The sequence below is a fragment of the Podarcis erhardii genome, assembly GCF_964252035.2.
Source record: "Podarcis erhardii genome assembly, chromosome: 16".
Taxonomy (NCBI): Eukaryota; Metazoa; Chordata; class Lepidosauria; order Squamata; family Lacertidae; genus Podarcis; species Podarcis erhardii.
The window spans coordinates 14,530,856-14,554,262 of record NC_138514.1 but is presented as its reverse complement, the minus strand read 5'-3'; the positions used below and the strand labels follow the sequence as shown (position 1 = coordinate 14,554,262).

At 46.7% G+C, this 23,407-nt stretch overlaps 1 long non-coding RNA gene across 1 annotated transcript; it reads left to right on the top strand.

Moving 5' to 3' along the window:
• The first annotated feature begins 1,138 nt into the window (after positions 1–1,138).
• LOC309331915 lies at positions 1,139–10,697 on the top strand. The gene is made up of 3 exons (XR_014152011.1): positions 1,139–1,273; positions 9,835–10,061; positions 10,593–10,697. It is a non-coding gene; the product is annotated as an uncharacterized lncRNA (long non-coding RNA).
• Positions 10,698–23,407: the final 12,710 nt, after the last annotated feature.

Sequence of the window (23,407 nt, the reverse complement as noted above, 5' to 3'; positions counted from 1 at the left end):
AGCTCTTCTTTATTCAGATGTTAGACAGAACTGAACTGAGGAGCTCAGCCAGCCTGCTTATATAGAGCTACAGAACAATTGTAACTGTTGCAACGTTCTAAAACTATCCAATCACTGAACGTCACTTTCGATCCTTCATTTGCATAACTATCTACAGTATCCCCCTGCTGGCCCAGGGTGAGAACTTCAATACATAACAGTGTAAGTAAATGTGCAAAAAAAGTCAAGAACTGCCTGGTTCACTTCTATGATTTGACTCTCTGTTTTCAATCTTCCTGCCTGAACACACTGGGTTTTCTCCCTCCTCCCCACCCTGTCATTTTCTCTGGCCAAGCTCAAGAAAGATTCTATCAAAGCTGAACCCACAAGTCCCTCTCCAAACCTTCCTGCCACCTGATCTGAACAAATTCATGAAGTCTTCCTGTCAGGACTGGTGGCATGGGTGCCACCACCTTTTCTTTTAGTCTTTAAACTTTATTTTCCTGTTTCTGAAAATACATAAGAGGACAATTGCAGACACACCACCACCTTTTCTTGATCTCTTTTCACCAGGCTCTGAGCCTGCCATTTTGCAATTGGTAATTACATATAGGAACATAGGAAGCAGCCTTATTTGAGTCAGACTATTGGTCCATCTAGCGCAGTATTGCCCACACTGACTGGCAGGGGCTCTTCAGGGTTTCAGGCAGGTCTCTCCAAGCTGCACCTAGACATATCATTGGGGGTTGAACCTGAACGCAAATCAGATGCTCTTTCACTGAGCCACAGCCTTTTGTCACAAGTCATTACTGGATATGCCTTCTAGAGTCACAAAGAAGAATTTGAGGTGGTTCTGCCTGAGTCATCATAGCCCCACCAGGAGCCGTGTGGGACCTAGCAGATTTAATATTATTAGAAACCCCACTGAATAGTAATAGCTAGGAGGGTGAGCGAATAAGGACAATTCCGCTGGCTGTGTCACTCTTAACATGCAGCACTGAAGTCCTGATCTCTGTTGCCATCGAAGAGTCGCTATTCTAACCAAATAATAAATGTGTAATGATCATTGATGGATTAAGATGTGTATTCATGAATCTTAATTTCTCTCTCGCACACCCGCTCTCTTTCTCTTTCTATGGCTACAATTCCCACAAGTGACAGAAACTTCGCAGATGTTCATTTTATTAACGTTCTCACTTGATGAGCTCCTTGTTCCAGTCCCTGCCTCTGCACAAACACTATCGCCCTCACCCAGAAACGAATGTATTTTCACTGGTGTTCTGCACAGCTATAGGTAAGTACGTCACACACACACACACACACACACACACACACATTCACACAGTCCTAATTTAAGCTGGTCCATTCAACACATGGGCTGGCAGCTCTTATTTCTGTGATCTGGGGACTAGAAGTATGTTGTGTTGTGTTGTTATGTTATGTTACTGTTCATTTATATGCCGCCTTTAAGCCCAAAAGGCTCCCAAGGTGGCTCACAATGAATAAACAGATATACGTAAATACAAAATAATGCAAGAATGAGCAATACAAAAGGCCCAAATTCAAACAAAAGTTGCAAATTCAAACCATATCAACAGTATCAAAAAAACAAACCAGCAGTTGCAGGAGGGGGACTTTCAGGTGAACCCCTTCCCCCCCCAAAACCCCCACAAATAAACCAAAAGATCAGATGCATAAGCTGCAGCATATTACTATCATAATCACCGTATTCCTCTTTGGTTTATAGGCAGCATCCCAGTCACACATTGACCAGATCTAGAAGAGCTTTGCTTTCGTAAGGTTGCTGCACCAGCTTTCTCCAGATAGGGGACTACCTGTGTGGGAGCTATGGGTGCATTGGCAACTTTGAGGTCTTTCCCTGGTGCCCACAAACCCTTTGAATGACCCCTCACTCAGTGAGGTGGCGTAGTGGATAGCTTTCTCTCCCTTGAAAAGTACATAGAGCTGAAGGAGGAAGTTGGAGAAGGGGTGCTGTTTGTCACTTCCTCTTTCAACTCTATGTGGCTCAGATTAATTCAGGGCTCAGATGTGACTGGGGCATGCAAGTGGCAATGAGCACTTGTTCATAAATAATGGAGTCTGGTCCATTAGGGCAAATAGGATACTGCCCCACCAACATCAGTCTGTCCTCAGCCAGTTCCCACCTGGGTCTGATTCAGACAGGCTTGAATCCCCAGCCCCCAATTATCATGTGTTTGCCTACAAAGATCTGGATTGTGTAGACTGAGCGTGATCCTGCTTAACCTTCTGTCAAATTCTGACCTAGAGCTAGATCTCACTGGCTTGCTTCAGCCACTGTGGAGCAAAGAGAGGTTTGCACCACCAGATCTCAAGAAGCAACCTATGCTGGACAAATGGGGCAGAAGAACCATGGGGCTATAGTAGGACATGTCATGTCCTTAGAGAAGAGAGCAGCCACTCCTTCTGTATCACAAGAATGGCAATTGGTAACTCACTGGTAAAGTCTCGTTTTAAGGGAGGGAACTGGTGGCCCTCTGGGTGTTGTTGGACTACAAATCCCATCAGCCTCAGCCAGCATGCTCAATGTTCAGGGATGATGGGAGTCATAATTCACACCATCTGCAGGGCACAAGGTTGGCTACCCGTGTGTTAATGGCTTCACAATATGAGGAAAAAAGTGTAGCCACCACTAGCTCATTTTAATTTAATAGCATTATTATTACTGCTACTACAGAGCACCCTTCAAATTAAGAAATGCTCATTTCCTGCATTAAATACCTCTTCCCCACCCCACCATATGTTTTGGGGGGTTGATACCCAATGGAAGAAGAAGGTGAAATGTCCCCCAGTCCTCTCTGTGGCAGGGAAAACTCAAGGGCCACTTAGCATAACATATACATGGTAATTACATTGTTGGCCTCTTAGCACTTCCTTTGAAGATACTAACAGCCATTAGCTCCCCGCAGAGTCCCATTGCTCTGGTTGGCAGGCAGGCAGGCAGCCAAAAGGCTTCTCCAGGTCAGCTTGGACTTCCTGCTGCCGCCTTCATAATTTGAAACAGTTTTGATCAAGCAGGTAATGAGCAATGAAAAGAAGCCTTTATGGGAAAAGAAGATGGGTGGGTTTTGGGAGGTGGGGGAGAGGGAGGAAGTATCCCACATGATGGCCATGTTCTACCTCCACAGTCAGAGGCAGTAATGCTTCAGAATACCAGTTGCTGGAAGCTACAGGATGGGAGAGCGCACTTGTGCTCAGGTTCTGCTTGCCGGTGTCTCACAAGCATCCAGGTGGCCACTGTGAGGATAGGAAGCTGGACTAGACAGGCCTGATCCAGCAGGACTCTTATTAAGTTATGTACATAAAGGGATGCGAGTGGCGCTGTGGGTTAAACCACAGAGCCTAGGACTTGCCGATCAGAAGGTCGGAGGTTCGAATCCCCGCGATGGGGTAAGCTCCCATTGCTCAGTCCCTGCTCCTGCCAACCTAGCAGTTCGAAAGCATGCTGTGCAAGTAGATAAATAGGTACCACTCCGGCGGGAAGGTAAACAGTGTTTCTGTGCACTGCTCTGGTTTGCCAGAAGTGGCTTAGTCATGCTGGCCACATGACCCGGAAGCTGTACACCAGCTCCCTCGGCCAATAAAGCAAGATGAGCGCCGCAACCCCAGAGTCGGCCACGACTGGACCTAATGGTCAGGGGTCCCTTTACCTTTACATAAAGGGGACTTTGGATTAAATGCCCCAGCCCTCTCATTCCCCTTCTTTCCCAAAGTATCTCCTAGTTCAAAATGCCAGACAGAAAGGATGCACGTGAACTTTGCTGACATTTCCCCTTCCCTGTTGCCTGATTGGTCAGTGACCAACTATGCAGCTGCAGTTGCTAAGCAGCTGTTAATGTCACCTCACATCAGGAGCTGTCCTTTCAACCTGCAGGTCAGGCAGGTAGCAGATGTGTGTCTCGTTCTGGAAGGTGGGGTGGAGAAACAAACTGTATCTTCCCACCTCTCTCATTTGTGCCAGGAGCCTGGCTAGACTCCAGGGTAGCTGTTCTCCACACAGTGCATGTGCTGCCACAACTGTCCTTGTTTACCCAGGACATTTCCTGTTTTCTGGTCCTTGTCCCTGTTACATCACGGTCCTTACTTTATCCCTACTTTTTGTCATTGGGAGATGGCCAGATCTGATCAGGTGAGTGAGGTTGGCCAACATTGTTCTTCCTCAAGCTTTATCACACTCTGCAAGCTCTCTAGATGTGGAATCTCTGATGTAAGGGATGCATATTGTTGCTAGCACACATCCATGTATCTAAGTCCATCCTAAGGCATCAGGTAGTGGGCAATCTGTTGCTGCACACACTACAGCACCTGAGGTATGTTTTGAACTTTTGACAGCATTGTAACATTTCTCTGCTTCAATGCAAATAACCAAACACCTGCTGCTGTTGTGCTGATTGTCCTGCTTGCAGGCTTTGCGTTGGGGGGCATCAGGTTGGCCACTGTAATAACAAGATGGTGGACTTGATAGACCCATTTGGCCTGATACAGCTCTTGGGCTCCTCTTACGTGCTTACATGTTGGAGAGAAATCACAGTGCTAATTGCTTTCCTAAAGCTGTGCCCACAGCCATGTGGGTCTTGGGAACACAAGAGGTATTCTCCAAAGGAAGCGAGGCAAGGCCCAAGCCACTTCCGCTGCTAAGAGTTAACCAAAGTACAAAAATACAAACTTTTCTAAGCTGTTGGAATCCTTATGACTGCTATCTGGGGTTTCTCAAGTTGCTAAGCTCCACGTTAGAAGGATGGCTGAGGTTTGCTCTGCCTACCTCTGTATTATCAGCGACAGATTCTTGAGTGGAGAAATAATCACATCTTGGGAAAATCCATTAAAGACTGCAACAATGTGTATTGTGTGGTGACCTTTAGGAGTCTCAAGTCGACCGAGTTAATGATCGCAGAGGCTGAGTGGAGATACGAAGTGTTCAAAGGCCTCTTTCTTGCCTCCTGCTCTTCATCCTGGCAGTGTCGCTGTCTAAAGTGTTTGGGTAAACTTTGACAATAAATTGCAGTGCTTTTAATTGTAGTTTGAGTGGCCCCTCTTGGCCCATTTAAAAGCTTCCTAGCCTATGAATAGCTGATCAAGGTGACATCACCCCCAAACCATCTGCGCGGCCATTGATCACACACAGTGGGAGAGGTGGAGGGAGAGAAGCAAATTACTTGATATGGTGACCCTGTAGCAAACTGGAGAAACGTGTAACTTAATTAAGAAGATACCACAATATATGGCAAGATATGGAAGTGAACCCATGATCCCACAAAGAAACAATTTCCCCTCTTGTTTGACTTAGCATTCTCTCTCTTCTTTCTGCCACTGATGGAGTAAATTAAACTAATCCACCCCTGTGTTAAGCTAGGAGATGAAACTTATTCCATACAGATACTTGTCATCAAGAGCAAGATGAATGGGGGCCCTTGGTGACTTATGAAACATACACATGGAACTAGATGCCAGGCTGGTGCGGCGCTTGTCTGAGGCCCAGGGCAGCAGTCTTCTTAGAATAAAGTTATAAACTCAAACCAAAAAGCAACCAGTCCCTGGCAGGACCCTCCAGCCAGCTTAAGCCTCTGAGGCTTGGGGCTGCTCTCCCCCCAGCACGGGCCTCTTAGATACTACCAGAGGCCAGGTCCACTCCAGAGAGGAGCTAGGTGCTACTAGGGGGCTGGATTAGAACCAGGACTAGATATGTCTTAAGTGGCTCAAATGATCATGATGGTTCTCAGAGTTCCATATCATCAAAGCCAGGGCTCAAAGTCAGATAATTAAAAAAATCAGAGAGGACAGGGACTAATGGAAGGAGAGCAGGAATGAGATAGTTGGGCATAGGAACAGTGCTTGCTTTTGACTGTAGCTGAAAGCAAAGGCAAAAAGGGGAGGGAGGGAGATTTTCTAGTGAGTGCAGGAAAAGGGCAGCTGCTCAGAAATGCAAACAGGAAGGAGTCCACCAGGTTCCAGACCTTCTCAGTTGCATTTGCACTGGTCAAGTGAAGAATACTCTGGCTAGAGACCCCAAAAGTCCACCCATCCCTTGACAGAGCTGTGCAATGGTGACTCATTCCAGACTTTGGCTAAGTTGTTTTTGGCAGCAGCTCCCAATCTGCCCAGAAGTATTCATGTGGTGCATGGTTTCACTGGCCATCAGATACACCAGCACCTATTTCTGAGCATGTATGCACCAGGCTGGGGTAGTGGTGGTGGAGAGGAGGTGGCAGCAGCCAGCTTAAGCTCATACTCATCCCCTTGTGACCAGTGTGGCCAACAGGATCTCCTTAGGATGCCTTCCTTGCCTTCTCCAAGGGTGCTTTTAGAGTAGGCCTTCCCAAGTTGGCATCATCCTGGTGTTGCAGACCACACCTCCTATCACCTCTGGCCAGTATAGCTATGCTGGAAGGGGGTGATGGCTGTTGCACTCCATAACATTTGGACAGTGCCAAGCAGGCGAAGCCTGTTGCAGGTGTTTGCTAAAGACTCGATGCTTAAAGCCCCAAAGATGGGTAGGAAGGTGGTGTTCAGACTCGTCCATCACCTCCTACCTTGAGAAATGAAGAGAAATACTCCAGAGAAACAAGAGGGTGCTCCTCAACATCAAGGCTGTGATAAGCAGCACAGACATTGCTATTGACACCCCTCTGAAAATTCACTTCCCCTCCAGTAACCTTGCTGGAGGGAGCAAAAGTAGGCAAGCCACACCAAGCAATCGATTGCCACTTAACATTTGCATCCAGGCCCATTAGTACCATTTTAGCCTCAGAGCAGCTAGGGTTTTTGGCTATTATTCTTAAAGTGGTGCTTTTGCAAGGCTAACCTGGCTTTATTTCAGAATGCAACAATACAGCAAAGGGCAGGTAATGGGACTTTTTTGTAGGGGGATGGGGTAGAGTCAGCATCAAGAGCTCCCAGACTCTGTGGTTTATATCTGGGGGCATTCTTTCATCTCCTTTCATTCAATTCCATTTCCATGTCTTCTATGCCTTTCTCAATGGTTGCAAGGTGAACTTATATACAAACTATAAAAGACCAACAAATACACAATTTATCTGTTTAATCCAAAAGTCACCCCACAAAAAATTAAGAAAATAAAAACTGACAGCAATAATCAATTTTAAGTTAATAGACTATCCCAATAGATACCTAGTGCTTTAATTATGTGGGGTGGGGGCAGCCAAGAGAGGATGGATCCCCTAAATATTGCACTGATGCCCTTATCTATTGTTTTAGAAGGCTACAGGCAGCCAGATTTGGCTGTGCGTTTTTAGTTTCGGTTTGTTAATGATTAGGTTGAGCTTGGGGATTCTTTTTATTTGAAAAATTGTTTTGGTACTGTGGTAACATCATTTATTTATTTGTTTGTTCATTCATTCATGAACTGCTTCCCACAAGGCATCCCGAAACAATTGACAATATTATGCCACCCATGATATAATTTGCTAGGCAGCTCACAAAAAAAGCAAAAATAATCATACAATATTTTTTAAAAATACAAAATGCAATAATTAAAACAATTTTCAATTAAAAACAGCATAAAACCTTCCCTAGGGGAGACTGAATAAAACAATGTACAGCTCAGCTTACAATCGCTCTGACAGCATAAGAATTACTTAAAAATGCAATGAAAGGTAAAATTAAATAAAAATTTGGGTGAGCCCAGAGAGGAGGGGCTTATGGAATTTATAAAGGTCCTCTCACTTTTCTGCACACAATTAGAGAATTTCAAGCAACCTTTTTTTCACCTGCCACAGAGAAGGATGGCAATTAGGTGTGATAGATAAGTGGGAATTTCTTGTAGGCAGAGACAGCAGGACTACCTCTGAACAGCAGAGGCTAGGGACAAATGTTGGGGGAAAGGACATCTTTCTTGTGTCTTGCTTGTGTGAGGACCCAGAGACGCCTGGAAAGAAGAATGCTGGATTAGATGAAATGTTTGCCCGATGCAGTGAGGCAGCTTCATGTTCTTATATGCAGGGCTTCACATGTTATATCCTGCCAGAGGGGCTCAAATGCCCTCGGTGGGGTTACCTCACTCCTCTAAATGCTGCTGGGTGCGTTTTGCATGTGCATCCTGCTCTTTGGGCAGAATGCTGGCTTCTGCATGGCCGTGTATATGTCATTCTGTTCCTGCCGGCGTGCGAGCTACCCAGATAGCACTCTCAAGGCTGTAAACAGATGATTCATAAACCAGACGTAGACAGTAAAAGTGGAATGGGTCGCGACCCCGAGAGCAACGCCAAGGTTCTAAATGGAATGTTGGAACAGCACAAAACAGGGAAGTGGGGAAGAGTCTGAAAGCACAATGGCTGCCATGAGAGCAAATGCAACCAGCAAACATCTGAGCAATTTGTTTGCTCTGCCATGAACCCTGGTGCCAGTTCACCCGTCTGCTTCCTTGATACTCCAACCATGCCCATCATTTCAAATTGAAAGGAGGTACCAGGGTAGGGTTGCAACCTTTGTTCTGGCAAAATATAGAACAGGGCAGGGAAATGCGGTTGGGGGACTTTTCTTTTTCTTTTTCATCTTGTGCCAAAGTGACTTCAAAGCAATCCATTGCAATCTACTGCAGCCTAACAGGATAGCCCTCCTGGAATTTGTCGCACATGCACATGCACAAATTTGTAAATCAGTCTGTGCTTGGCTACCCAAAGCTTAAACCAGGGGTCAGCTGGTCCACTATCCCTCAGACCTTGTGGGGGCCGGACTATATTTTGGAGAAGAAAAAAAACAAACAAATTCCTATGCCCCACAAATAAGCCAGAGATGCATTTTAATTAAAAGGACACATTCTACTCATGTAAAAACACACTGATTCCCGGAGCGTCTGTGGGCTGGATTTAGAAGGTGATTGGACCAGATCTGGCTCCTGGGCCTTAGTTTGCCTACCCATGGCTTAAACGCATGACCTTTCACACACCCTTCCAAACACATGTATTTGGAGAGGATCCCTAGCTTGGCAGAGAGAGAGAGAGAGAGAGAGAGAGAGAGAGAGAGAGAGAGAGAGAGAGAGAAGACCTGGAATACAGGACAAAACTGTTGTCAATACAGGATGTAGCATTTTTAAGTGAAATACGGGGCAAGCCTGTATAATAAACAGAGACGTAGCAAGGGAAGGCGGGGGTCACTGGGCACCACACCGCGGGGGGCGGCACTTACCACGGGGTCTGTCCTGGGAGTGACATGGTGGCTCAGGTACCTGCAAGGGCAATGTGCAGCTTGTGTCTGCCGGCCGCCTCCCCTTCAGGCTGCCGTCCTACAACTGAGAAGGAGGCGGTGAGGTTCCTCGCAGCATGCCTGCCCCAGCTCACCCCGCCCCCATGGGTGGCTCACCCCGTCCCCTGGGCGCAGGGCATGCACACTGCCCAGGCACCTGAACAGCTAGCCATGCCACTGATTTTACAGGACAGGTGGCAACCCTATAACCAGGGGTTCCAGCATACAAGCAGTCACACAGTTAAGGTACTTACTTTTCACCTGGTTTACAGGTAGATGTGCAAGGAGAGAGTACATGGCCAAACAGGAAATTTTATGGGCTAATGTTAAATGCCCCAGAACTGAGTATAGTTCACAAGACCAGTGAAACTCTTTGTTTTGCTATTTTCTTGCAAATTCCTCTCCCCTAAAAACACCATGTCAAAGGAATGATCAAACTCAGGAGGCAGAACACATTCTGAAATCTGCAGAGTGGGTGAGGGAGACATAAAAGAGCCATCGGAACCAAATCTTGTGGCAATGAATTCCATAAGCTAATTGTGTGTCTGATTTGTCTGTCCTGACAAGACTACAGGTCAGTTTCATTGAATGACTCCCACCCACTCTCACCCCCAGGTCAAGCACTGGAGTACTCTGAGCAAGGAGGTGGGAATACAGTCTGAAAGATGTGCACCCCTATTCCACGGAGAAGATCTAAAACCAGCAACCTGAAATGGCCCTAGATAGAAAGGTGGCATCCAAATCTGCTAAGATGGGCGTGGTTTGATCAGTAATCTTATGCATAGCAACAATGCAGACTGGAGTAGAGATACCCCACTCCACGAAAATGCACAGATTTGCATGTGAGACATTTTTCTTCAATACTATGTATTCGGTATTCAATTAAATACTAAGTGGTTAGTATTCAAAATTCTAAGTTTCAAATTCGTCTTTTGATTAGCAATTATAGAAAGAAAGCCTGAATGTCAAGTGTTGTTGATGGCATGACAACAAAGCTATGTGTTTCTACACCTAAATTTCCTTTACTTAAAAATGCCCTGAACAGCAGTCATGAACTGAGAATATTGTCAATAAAACAAATCAGGAAAATATGTTTAAAAACTCCAAGGTAACTGAGTATGCTGGTCCACCTCCCCTCACAAGTCTCTTTGGTTCTTATCTAGCAGTGCCTTTAGCTGCACCAACATGAAAAATTATTCAGGGAGCCCCTCCACCCACCAAACTGACTTTGTAAGAATCTCTGAACTGCCACTGCTTTGCATAAAAACCTTCTGCTTTGGGCAGGTGGGGGAGGACTTAATGCAGACAGTGAAAGACCTTCTCTCCCTCTGTGCCGAAGGATAAATAATTCTGCTGCCTCTCTTTATTAACAGCTCAATTCCTATTATTCCTCACTGCAAGGATGCTCAGATCACAGCCACTCTACAGGAAACAGCCTCCATCTATTTGTTAATCATCAAAACTTTGCATTTCTTCTGTACGTCAACCTGATGCCTTGGTCTTTGCAGCTATCTGGATATGCCAAAAATAAAGGTTGTTGTTTTCTCTTCTGTGCTATGTTGATAATTTGATGGTGGAGCCGCTCCATATGTTATTTTTCAGCTGCGTACATTAAATTTAAGGTTAAGCTGAGATGCCATGTAACTGAGAACGCAAAATTTTATCCCCCATAGCCTCCTAGGGACTCTTTTCATACTCTGTTATCACAGGACATGCACACCTGGGCTTGCTCCAACCTTTGACTTGTTTACCCATTCAGGAGATAAAACAGAGCGTCATGAAGCCTTGTTGAAGAACAAGAGCTTCTGACTCACCTTAAAAAACAGGAAGAACTTTCTGACGGCAAGAGCTGTTTGAGAGTGGGGTGGTGGTGGGCTCTCCTTCCTCAGAAGTTTTTAAGCAGAGGCTGGATGGCATCTGCCATGGATGCTTTAGTTAAGATTCCTGCATGATCCCTTCCAATTCTACGATTCTACGATTCACCTACCGTAACTTTTATCACAAAGAGAGCTCTGGTGGATCAGAATAAAAGTAAATGTAATCAAGTATCTTTTATTCCACAGCAACCATCCAGATGCCTCTAGCAGGGTGTTAAGTGTCTCCACAATCACACAATTAGAATCATAGAATTGTAGAGTTGGAAGGGACCCTGAGAGTCATCTAGTCCAACCCTCTGCAATGCAGGAATCACAATGGAGGACTCTCAACATGCTTCTTCTGAACAAGGAGGTTTCATTTGCCTCCATGGTTAAAACCAACTGGTAAAGGTAAAGGCGGTTGCGGCACTCATCTCGCTTTCAGGCTGAGGGAGCCAGCATTTGTCCACAGACAGCTTTCCAGGTCATGTGGCCAGCATGACTAAACCACTTCTGGTGCAACGGAACACCATGATGGAAACCAGAGTGCACAGAAATGCCGTTTACCTTCCCGCTGTAGTGGTACCTAGTTATCTACTTGCACTGGTATGCTTTTGAACTGCTAAGTTGGCAGGAACTGGGACAGAGCATCAGGAGCTCACCCCATCGTGGGAATTCGAACCACTGACCTTCTGATTGGCAAGCCCAAGAGGCTCAGTGGTTTAGACCACAGCACCACCCACGTCCCAAAAATAGCCCTGTATGGTTAAATTACTGTAACACTCCCTGAGACCTCACTGAGATGAGCAAACAAAAATATATAATAAATAGTAACAAAAGTGATCACCACCACAAGGGGCATAGACACTTCCTAGCTGTATGCTAATCTACCCCAATATGAGGAAACAATTTGCCTTCTTATTTGGAAAGGGGAGGTTTTCTGTGCTTGCTTTCCTCAGCACCTCAGAACATTTCAGCAAGGTGAGCTAATCCACCTCCTTGATGAATAATGTAGGAAAGCACCCTGACTTTTCAAACAAATCCATACATTAGAGTCTGTTTCAAACAACTTTTGGCCTCACAGTTGGCGTAGAGGAGACAAGGCTACGGATGGTCTTGTGCATTTGTGAATCATTATTGTAGACAATATTTTCCTCCACTGCACTTTTCTGTCCTAACATTTTTTTCCTTGTAATGAAATCCATTCAGCTGTACTGGAAATGCAGGCACTTTATAGAAAATCTTTAACAGCGCCGGCACAAATGGATGGGTCTTATTTCCTCTCTGCAGTGCAAAGATTTGCAAAAGCATTGGTGGCAAATGTTTACCAAGAAAACAGGGGAGGAAGCTGATGGAAATCAAATCCATCACAAACACCCACTGAGATGCAAATGGCTGCAACAACATACAAACACCACAAAAAAAGAACACACATACAAACATACCTTTTCTTCTCTTTTAATTCCTTGCCATACAAATGGACCACAGATGATGCTAAAGCTAAACTGTTCCCAGGAAAGGCCTGGTACCTCTCTGCTCCCCTCACCCCTTTCCATTTTCATCTTGCATCACAACCTGATCCACAATGCATGAACTCAGAAACAAGAGTCAATACATGTGGACACTGAGGACCAAATTGTTGCACACCCATACAGCGGCACGGCAGAATGTCCACTCTTTGTTCCAGACCCAGGGCACAGCAAAAGATGCCGAGATGAACTCCTTGGGCACCAGAATGGAGCCCACATTTCCTGCATACAATGCAGAGAAAATAATCTGACTTCTGGACATCAGATCAAAGCTCAATGATTGTTCCCATTTATCCCTATGGGAGCATTGACAGCTACAGGACATCAAGTTCTGTGGGCATTCATCTTGGAGCTATCCTCTGTGAATAAAGGAGCAAGCATGGTTGTTTTTTTCTTTTCCAGATTAGCGAGTTAGGTTAGAACCAGAAACTTTTCTATCCAAATTATGTAGTTCCTACAATAAACTAAAAGACAACAACTAAATGCCTATTGTTTAGTTAAGCCACAAGGGCACAATAGTCCAGTTTACAATGAAAAATCCAGGAACATACTCATACGAAGGGGCAAAATGAGAAGCAAAGGAAGAGATGAAGTCTCTCTTCCCTGCTTCATCCCATCTTTCTCACCCACTATGAGTTAATGTGGGGCTCTGCTTGTTGATATTTGAAAAGGGTTGCATGTGTGCTCCCCGCTTTCCATGCATTCTCTGCAGTACCAATAACTAGATGTTCTTGATTTGCTTCCTTTGTGCTTGTCAAGGTGGAGTTTGGGAGAGCTGCTTGCTTCGCCTACTGTGGATGGTGCCAGCCAGAGAGAACGATTCTGGATGCCAGCCTGGGCTTGGAAGAGAATAAACACAGAATGGCAATGTGTGTTCCCTTTTCATCCTTCCCATCTGGAACAGAGCTGAAAGTGACCTTATAGTTTGCAAATTATTGGCCTTTGGATATGGGATGGAGACCAGAGGATTCACTAAGTAAGAGAGAGGGAAAGATTGCTGTCCAAGAATGGCAAAGCCTGGATTATGTTTCCCCTGGCGAAGACTTTTGCAACCTAAAAAAAAAAAAGCATAATTGGTGCCTGCTTGGAGATAGGGAGGGAGAGTAAACAATTCACCAGGAACTTGAGAATGAATGAGGGCTGGCAGAAGAGTATGCGGGGAGCCTTGCAGAGCTGTGGTTCATTCTAATGGAACTACAGAAGGAAAAATCCTGGCTGGGCGGGGGAATGTGCTCCCTCTTCCCCCCAGACACACAATGCTTGCTTTCACAGTATATTTATTCCACCCTTCCTTTCCTCCATTTGAATTGATGCAAGGTATTGAGAAAATTTGGTTCTGTGTTTGGGGTAGGGGACTTTTTGCTAACTTAGTTACTTATTATTACAATCAGTAATAAGGCAATAATTTAAATGATAAAGTCAACAATTAAATAACAGAATAAAACAATAAGCAGAATCCAGCCAGGGCCATCTTACCCATAGATGCTAGTGGTGCGGGGCGCCTGGGCACCAAGTTCTGGCGAGAGTCCAGGGAACACCGAATAAGCATGCTGAGTGAGCGAGGGTGCGTGCGCCACTCCCGCTGAACGTCGGCTCGGTTTTTTTCCATTTTAGCCTGCAGGAGCCAAATTCTGCAGGGTGCCAGAAGGCTAAAAGGGAAAAAGCTGAGCTGACACTTGGCGGGAGTGGCGCACGCACCCTTGCTCACTCGGCGCAGGCCTGCTCACTCAGTGTTCTCGCTCATTCAATGGGTTGAGGCGCAGGAGTGCACGGCGCCCCTTCAGCTAGCCATCTTTGTCTTTGAGCTAGGCATCAGGTACCGCGGATCTCCACGGGGCCGGCTCCCTTGGCCCGCTCGCCACCCTCGCCCGACTTCACCATGCCACGCCAAAGCACCGTTGCACCCAGAGCGTCTGCCTCCCATGGCCACTGTGGCACGAAGCAGCCAGCCAAGCTGGGTGGTGCCACGTCCAGCCTCTGCCTCTTCCTCACCGGAGGAGCCGCCCTCCAGCCACTGCCTACCTCTTCCAGCCCCATAAAGCTGGGCACGTTGCAAGAGGCTTCTTCCGCCACTGCCAGTGTTCCCTCCCTAAAAAAAGGTCGGCAACTACTCTGGAAAATGGGGGGGGGGCAGAGGGATCTTTGCACCACGGCACCGGATATGCTTAAGACGGCCCTGGATCCAGGAGAGGACAAGAGACCCACTTCCAGGCTCTAGACTGCTTAACCATTTCCACCAAAGGCCTGGGAGAACATTGCATGATTAAACTTTGCATCCGAAGTCCAGTAGAAAAGCTTTAATAGTGGGCAGAGTTCTGCAGGCAAGGTGCCACCACAGAAAAGGCCTCGTCTTGTCTAACCACATACTTGGCCATAAAGAGCCAGTGGAGCAAAAGCCCCCACCAACCTCAAGGCTTGGGGTGGTTGATCCAGGGAAGGGTGTTCCTCTGATACTTGGAGCCTTGAGCTGTTTAGGGCCGTATGTTTCAGTATTAACATTTTAAATCTGGCAATGTATTGACAGACAGTGGATAGCCTACAAAATAGGAGTAGCATAACCTCGTCCTAATGGTCCAACCAGAAATTCCCAGTTCCAGCCATTATTCACCCTCATTATACATCCCCTTATTCAGGTGGTACTAACAGGGTCCTGAAAATGAAGTGTAAGGCAGACACATTCAGTCCATGATAAGGAGTTCGTGGATGATTGATAATAACACGCTACCGAGAAGTTGAAAGCAAATGCTTGACACAAATGGCAGTTTTCAAAAATGAACATTGTGCATGTTTTTAAAGTGGGGAGGAGGCACATTATCCATTTTACATCACTTTAATAGTCAGGTTAAAGAATCCCATGGATGCTCGTTTGGTGGGTTTTGGAGCGTTCTCTGCTTATTTTCATTCCCTCCCTCCCTCCACCCACTGTAAGACTGCTTCTTAGCAAAGCTTGCAAGTTTGGTGATGTCTGCTGCCAATCAGTGTCAACAATACTGGGCTAGATAGACCTTCCTATGCTGCTGTGCATTCAAGGCTTGCACTCCCCCCCCCACTGAACTATGGACCCTCAATCTGCATTCCTAAAGCCCTGTTTTGACATCTAAAGAGGGCTAACATCACTACAGTATTTATTTATCAGGGGTCACAGCAAGCCAGAGAAGAGGAGGATCGGCTCTTCATTTAAAAAAATCGCACATGCACACATAGACCTTTCATCTTGGCATAAGAAATGATGGACTTGACTCAGATGACCCACATCCTGCCCTGCCCTGCTTGATGTTTTCCTCCGCCGCCCTCCTTCCTCTCTTTCCACCCTCCCTGCTTTCCATCCCAGCCCTTTGTTCGGTTCATCCTCTGGCAGCCTCACCTCTCTTCCTTCCCAGAACTTCACATCTTCAAGGCTCCCTTTCATTTCTGCCCCCCTGGGGAGCCTCGGTGTCTCAGAAAGCGAGAAAACAATATATGGGTTGGGAATGGAGATTAGAGGAGGGCGCACAAGCAGGACATCGGTGCCAGGGTCCCCCCCCCACTTCGGATTTACCAACCTGCTCTTCACTTTTGCCAATGCTGAGCATGGCACACAGCCACAGTAGTCAGAGCAGGGGCTGAGTTGGCAGCCTGGACCGGCAGAAGAGCTGCCCAGCAGGATCCGGAGCTGCATCAGCAAAGCCAGGTCACTAAGACGCTGCTCCAGCAGCTAACAGGCAGAGGCGTCCATAGTGGACCTGATCCTGGAGCTCAGCAGGCCCCAATCCAAAGCATGCACTAATACTTGCTGCCTCCTCGCTAGTAGATTTGAGAAAGGGAGAGGCTTTAGACTGACTGCTAAAGGAGCTTTGCACCTCTAGTGCAGAGCTTCAGTGAGGGCCAAATGCTCTTCCTCACATTTCCAAAACCACAGACAACTAGGTGGACCAATTATATTCGCTCAGTATAGAGCAGCTTGGATTGGAGGCTCTGTTTTGGTGACTCATCCCACAATGAAAGCAGCTCCAGACTGGATGGTAAAGATAAGTCCTATCCTTCCTATATCAAGCATGATGCTGTGCCTAAACAGAAGAGCTTGGAGCCCTCTTCCTCAGGCCCACTATGCCTATTGAAACTGGACTTTTCAAGCCCCCAGCTCCTACCCCACCCCCCATTTTTTTTGCTGGTTGCTGCCGGTAAACCCCCAGGCACAGGGGTGGGCAGGGAGCTGTCATTTATTGTGGTTGTTGAATTTATATCCCACATTTCCTCCTGAAGGAGCCTAGGGCAGTAAACATACCCAAACATACACTGTCTAGGGACAGTGGGGCAGAAATATGAGGGGCTAGGCCAGAAAAGAAGTATGTGGCCAAGGATTGGGCTAGGTGTACTGAATCAAGACGTGGCCAGTCCTCCTCAGCTTTCCATCTACGGGAAAGGACCACAGCTCAGTGGTAGAGCATCTGCTTTGCATGAAGAAGATGCTAAGATCCAGGACAAGGAGACACCGTTCAGATATTCCCCCCGGACGTCAATTCTACCTTTGAAATCCCAGTAAGAGACCCCTGCCTGAAACCCTGCAGAGCTATTGCCCATCACTGTAGACCAGTGTTTCCCTAACTGCGTCTTCAGCTGCTTTTGGACTACAGTTCCCATCATCCCTGACCACTGGTCTTGCTAGCTATGGATGATGGGAACTGTAGTCCAAAAACAGCTGGAGACCCAAGTGTGGGAAACACTGGTGTAGACAATACTGAACCAGCTGAACCAACAGTCTGTCTTCCTATAAGGCAGTTTCCTATGTTCCTCCTTGGGAAGGGCCAACTTCCTATGCTCTCTAGCAGTGGCTCTCCAGGATCTCTCTTGGCTCAAACTGGAGATGCTGAGGAATGAACCTGAGACCTTCTGGGACCTTCTCTACTGTCCCTCCTGCCTCTGGGCCTTTTCCCTCACCCCACACCCCCTACCTGGTTCTGCTCCTCTTGTCCCGTTTCTCCGTCCCCTGCCTGCCTCCAAAGTATCTTAGCAAATGTTGGCTGCCGCTTGCAAACATTTGACAGGCAGGTGCCAGCTTTGAGCCAGCATGGTATGTGCAAGCTATCGGGCTGAAGATGGGGCAGGTAATCGCTGGAGATTTAGCCAGTGCCCCATCTTTCAGCTGGCTGCCGGCTGACCTCCTTGACCCCATCTCATACATATGCATTTCCCAGAGACACCTTGTACCTCTGCATTTTGACATGTATTATGGACAAGAATAACACCAAGGGATCCAACCCCCCCTTCCCTCCCCCCTCCGGTCTTTTTCAGCACAGGGCAATAATGAGCGTGCACAGTAATAGCCGGCTCTGGGAAAGCGGACAAAGCTGGAGTTTGCTGGACCTGTGGGTTAATAGATGGAGAATTGTACTCTTGGAAAACCAGTTTGCCCTCTGAGCATTATCCGAACAATTGCAGAGCCTCTCATCTCAGCTAAGCCGGCTACGGGCAAAGCTTGTGAGGGGGAAGCGTGCTGGAGAGATGCATTTTCTGACAGTGAGAAGGTCAGGCAGACCGAGAGCTGGGACGTCGGCTGCAGCCATCTTGACATTTCATTGTCTTGCATTGATTCAGAATCACAATGTCGCTGGACCATTAGGAGGGACGTGCTAAGCTCTGCAGAGGCTCTGCAGAATGTTCTCCGGTTTCAATTTTTGACTTAAAACAACACCTATTTTAGTGGCAGAACAGCCCACTACCATTGCCACCGCTTACATGTACAAATATGCCCTTAAAAAAATAATAATCCCATTCAAACTCATGTTTTCCCTGACCACTGCTTCTGCGCCATTTCTGCCTTGAGGGCACCTTTGAAAATGGGTGTAGCCTGTAGGCATCATGGATTGCATCTCTCACCATCCCCAGTCAGAATAGTCCTGCTGGCTGGCTGGGGCTGATGGGAGATGTAGACCTAAGCATTTGGGACAGGAGCAGCAGGTTAGAGAAAGCTGCCAAAAAGTGTTGAAAGACTTCTCTGATGGGTTCTCTGCAACTCCTAAGGCCATAACTTCCAGAGTCCTGCAGTGGAAGCCATGATGACATCTCAACTGGCTTATGACTAGTTTACATGCCTAGTTGTTGTAGGAAGAGCCGAATGGGCTGATGGGGCTTGCTAGGATCAAAAGCTGGTATTAAAACGTTCTACAGATTTTTAAATTCTTTTAAATGATGACTTTTAGAAGACATCTGAAGGCAGACCTGTTTAGGGAAATTTTTAATTTTTGATGTTTTATTGTGCTTTTAGTATTCTGTTGGGAGCCACCTAGAGTGGCTGGGGAGAGCCAGCCAGATGGGTGGGGTATTAATAAATTATTATTATTATTATTATTATTATTATTATTATTATTATTATTATTATTATTATTAAATTAATGTTGGGTACCACCTTAGCATTTTCAATGAAAGGTGGTAGAGAATGTTTTAAATAAACAAATGACTAGTAGATACTAATATATAGGCTTCTCCTCCATGAACTTGTCCAGTCCTATTTCAAAGCCATCTCTGCCTCCTGTGGAAGTGAGTTCCATAGTTTAATTCTATGCTGTTTGAAGAGGCCTTTCTTCATTTTGTCTCTTCCGAATCTCCCAACATTCAGCTTCGTTGGATGGATATGAGTTCTCCTCTGATGAGAAAGGGAGAAAACCCTTTCTGTATCCACTTCCTCTATGCCACGCATAATCTTACAATCTTCTATCATACCACCTCTTGCTCAGAGCCTCAAATGTTGGAACTTTTCTTCTGAGGGGAGCTGTTCCATTCCCTTGATCCATTTGGTTGCCCCCTTTTCTGGAATCTGAGTCCTTCGGGTATAGGGCGGAATAGAAATTAAATAAATAATAATAATAAATTCTAGGTCTCATTCTGCTAGTGCCCCCTTCAAATGTTAAGCAGCAAGAAATCCAAGCACTCACTCAACAAGGAAGCAAAGCCACTCCTGGCTCTCCTACAGGCAGACCAACTTACTAAACGTACAGATGTATATAATTTCTTAGTATTTTCAAATTACCTTTTCAGACGGATTATACATGGCTAGAAGCACCCTGCGACAAGAAGCCCTTCATTAAAGTCTATCATGCATGGGGCATCATTCTGGTCTCCTCCCTCCATTGAACTTGGTTCTAGGATCATGGCAATCATCTGGAAGAAGGTTGTTATTCGTTCCCTGTGTTGCCAAACCTTGTTGGGCCTCAGCCAGAACCTGGACATTTAATATCACTGCTGATTCCACTCTGTGGAACACTCTTTCAGCAGAAACACAACAGGTAGCCTCCGTTTTGGCTTTCAGATGTCTCTTGAAGACTTTTCTATGCTGGCAGGCCTGTGCAGCTGCAAGATTTTTATTTTTGATTGCCCACAGTGGTGTGCGGTCAGTGGACTAGGGAGACTAGGCTAGTCCCCTAAATGTTCCCCTGGCGTCTCCTTCCCAAAGCCCAGGAAGCTTCTGCCCAGCTTAGGGAGCGAGGCATGATGCTCTGAGGGGTCCGAGAGCCTTCCTGCCACCTTCTCAAAGCCCACCTGGCTTGGGGAAGGAGGCAAGAGAGTTCTAGCATACTGTCAGAGGCTTGGTGTGATGTTGTCAGGACATCACCCTAACTGTGCCCCTATGAAAAAATTCAGCGCACACCACTGATTAGCCAGTCCATGCTTTTTCTCTGTAGTTTTAACGTTTTAACGTTGAACACCAGCTTGTTGTTGTTGTTTAGTCGTTTAGTCGTGTCTGACTCTTCGTGACCCCATGGACCAGAGCACGCCAGGCACTCCTGTCTTCCACTGCCTCCCGCAGTTTGGTCAAACTCATGTTTGTAGCTTTGAGAACACTGTCCAACCATCTCGTCCTCTGTCGTCCCCTTCTCCTTGTGCCCTCAATCTTTCCCAACATCAGGGTCTTTTCCAGGGAGTCTTCTCTTCTCATGAGGTGGCCAAAGTCTTGGAGCCTCAGCTTCATGATCTGTCCTTCCAGTGAGCACTCAGGGCTAATTTCCTTAAGAATTGATGTGTTTGATCTTCTTGCAGTCCATGTGACTCTCAAGAGTCTCTTCCAGCACCATAATTCAAAAGCATCAATTCTTCAGCGATCAGCCTTCTTTATGGTCCATCTCTCACTTCCATACATCACTACTGGGGAAACCATGGCTTTAACTTAAGTTCTTAACCCGAGGTACTATTTCTGGGTTACTGGAGTCTGTAACCTGAAGTGTCTGTAACCCAAGGTACCACTGTATAGCAGTATAGGAATACAGTTACAAATAAACTAATTTAGTAATCCAGAATAAGTACACAAGAAGAGCCTGCCGGATCATGCCAAAGGGACCCATCTGGTCCAGCATCGTGCTCTCACAGTGGCCAACCAGATGCCTTTGAGAAACCTGCAAGCAGGATTCAAGCACAATAACCCCCTTCCCTTCCTGTGGATTCCAGCAACTGGTATTTGGAAGCATAGAGACCTACACAAGGTCCCCTGATGCCTCTGATCCCGCAAGATCACTTTAGCCTGTTCTAATATTTGGATTTGTGATTTATTTATTTTTTCAATTTTTGAGCAGGAACAGAACAACATGCAATTGGGAACAAGGAGGGAAGTAGGCCACAGGGTTAACCGAGCTGGAGAGTTGCAGGGTTAGGTTTCTTTCTCTTAACTTTGCTCTGAGGAACCGGGTTGGGGGTCTTCAGCCAGGCAGTATGCCTGCACTGTCCAGGGCAGGTTCGTTCCCAAGGGGGGCATAGTGTAGAGGGTGCCCTCCCAGGCGCAGGATAGCCGCTCGGGTGTCTGGAGCAGTGTATATGTCCTGCAGCCAGGGGCAGAGCAAGCTGCCCATTGGGGCGGAGCAAGCCACACACAGGGGAAGAGCGAGCCACCCATGGTGGACATTTGGCACCCGCCCGCAACTCCCAAGCCTCCCCCAAGCTGTCAAAACGAAGAGGGAAGGGGGGAATGCAGCCAGCCAAGTGGCACAGCTCCCCCCTTACCCTGACGGTTTGGGATAGGCTTGGGAGTTGCGGGCGGGCGGCAAGCCGAATGTCACTCCCCTCAGTGAGGGCACCCAAGGCGGTCTGCTTCCACTGTCCCCCCTTCCTATGCCCCTGCAGCCAGACAAATTGATCTGTTAATTCCCCAGTGCTCTTCCTTTGTGACATGGGTGTAACCAAGACAGGGGTGGAGAGGGAAGCTGCTCTTCCCCCCACAAATCAAGTAAATAAATAAAAATACTTAACTAAAATTAGAAATTGTAGAAAGATTTTGACAGATTTTTTTCTGAGCACTTGGGGTCAGAAGAAAGTAATTTAAAACAACTGTTGTTGAGACATTTCATTCTGAATCAGCTAGACAGAGGCTGACAGAGGAGGAGGAGGAGGAAGATATGATGATGATGATAGTAATTTATTATTTATACCCCACCCACTCTCGACGGCTCCCAACAGAATATTAAAAAAATGATAAAATATCAAACATCTAAAACTTCCCTAAACAGGGCTGCTTTGAGATGTCTTCTAAAAGTCAGATAGTTGATTATTTCCTTGACGTATGATGGGAGGGCATTCCACAGGACGGGCGCCACTACCGAGAAGGCCCTCTGCCTGGTTCCCTGTAAACTCATTCTTGCAGGGAGGGAACTGCAAGAAGACCCTCAGAGCTGGATCTCAGTGTCCGGGCTGAATGATGGGGGTAGAGACGCTCCTTGAGGTATCTGAAGACATCTGAAGGCAGCCCTGTTCAGGGAAGTTTTTAATATGTGACATTTTAGTGTATTTTTCATCTCTGTTGGAAGCCGCCCAGAGTGGCTGGGGAAACCCAGCCAGATGGGCGGGGTACAAATAATAAATTATTATTATTATTATTATTATTATTACTGGGCCAAGGCTGTTAGGGCTTTAAAGGTCAGCACCAGCACTTTGAATTGTGCTCGGAAATGTACTGGGAGCCAATGTAGGTCTTTCAGGACTGGTGTTATGTGGTCTCAACGGCCACTCCCCCCCCCAAAGGTAAATCCTGACTACATGCCCCTCCTTAACATAAATCCTGGCTACACCCAAGCTTTGTGACCTGTCCTTTGATCTGGCTGCATGCATCTCTGCATCTCGGATAAGAAGGCCACTCCAGGAGCAGAGGGGAGCAAAATACTCTGGAGGCAGAGGGAGAAATGGGCCAGATTGTGCCTCTGCTCCATCCGAAGCAAACAGGCGGGTTGTTTCTCTTGCTAGCTGGTGGGGCTGCTGCTGCTGAGCCAGTGCGCGAGTGCCTTTTCATGTGCCGAGCCTTTTAAAGGCCCTGGGAAGCAATTCCAACATTTTTCTATAGGTGCAGGCAGATAATTGAATGCTTTCAAAGACCACTGCGAGGCAAGGAAAGTTCAATTTGGCGTCGGAGTGTTCCCTGCATTGACCGAGCTTCGTGACTCGGTTATGTGTTTCTCTCCCTCAGCAGAGGAGCTGAATGACTCCCTCTCTGGTTTGTCTCTGGCAAAGCACTTATGTGAGGGAGTGGGGGAAGAGATGGAGAAACGATCTCAAAATCGACCTGGACACTGGCCGGGAAATAAATAAACAAACAGACAAAAGTGACGCCTCCTTCTTTCTCTAGCTTTCGAGTTTTAATTTGCCCCTTTTCTTTAGCAACAAAAAATTGCTATCTCTCCAAAGGGAAAATGTGGGGCAGGGGGGAATCAAAGGGAAAGCGGCCTCAGCCAGGCCCCGCCAGAAGCAGCCAGTCAGATTTCTGCGTAGAGCTAACGAGGGGCCAAGCAATTGCGGCCGGGAGGGGGAAGGGTGGTCCTCCTGCTTTCTCCATTCTGTTGCTTTGCAGAT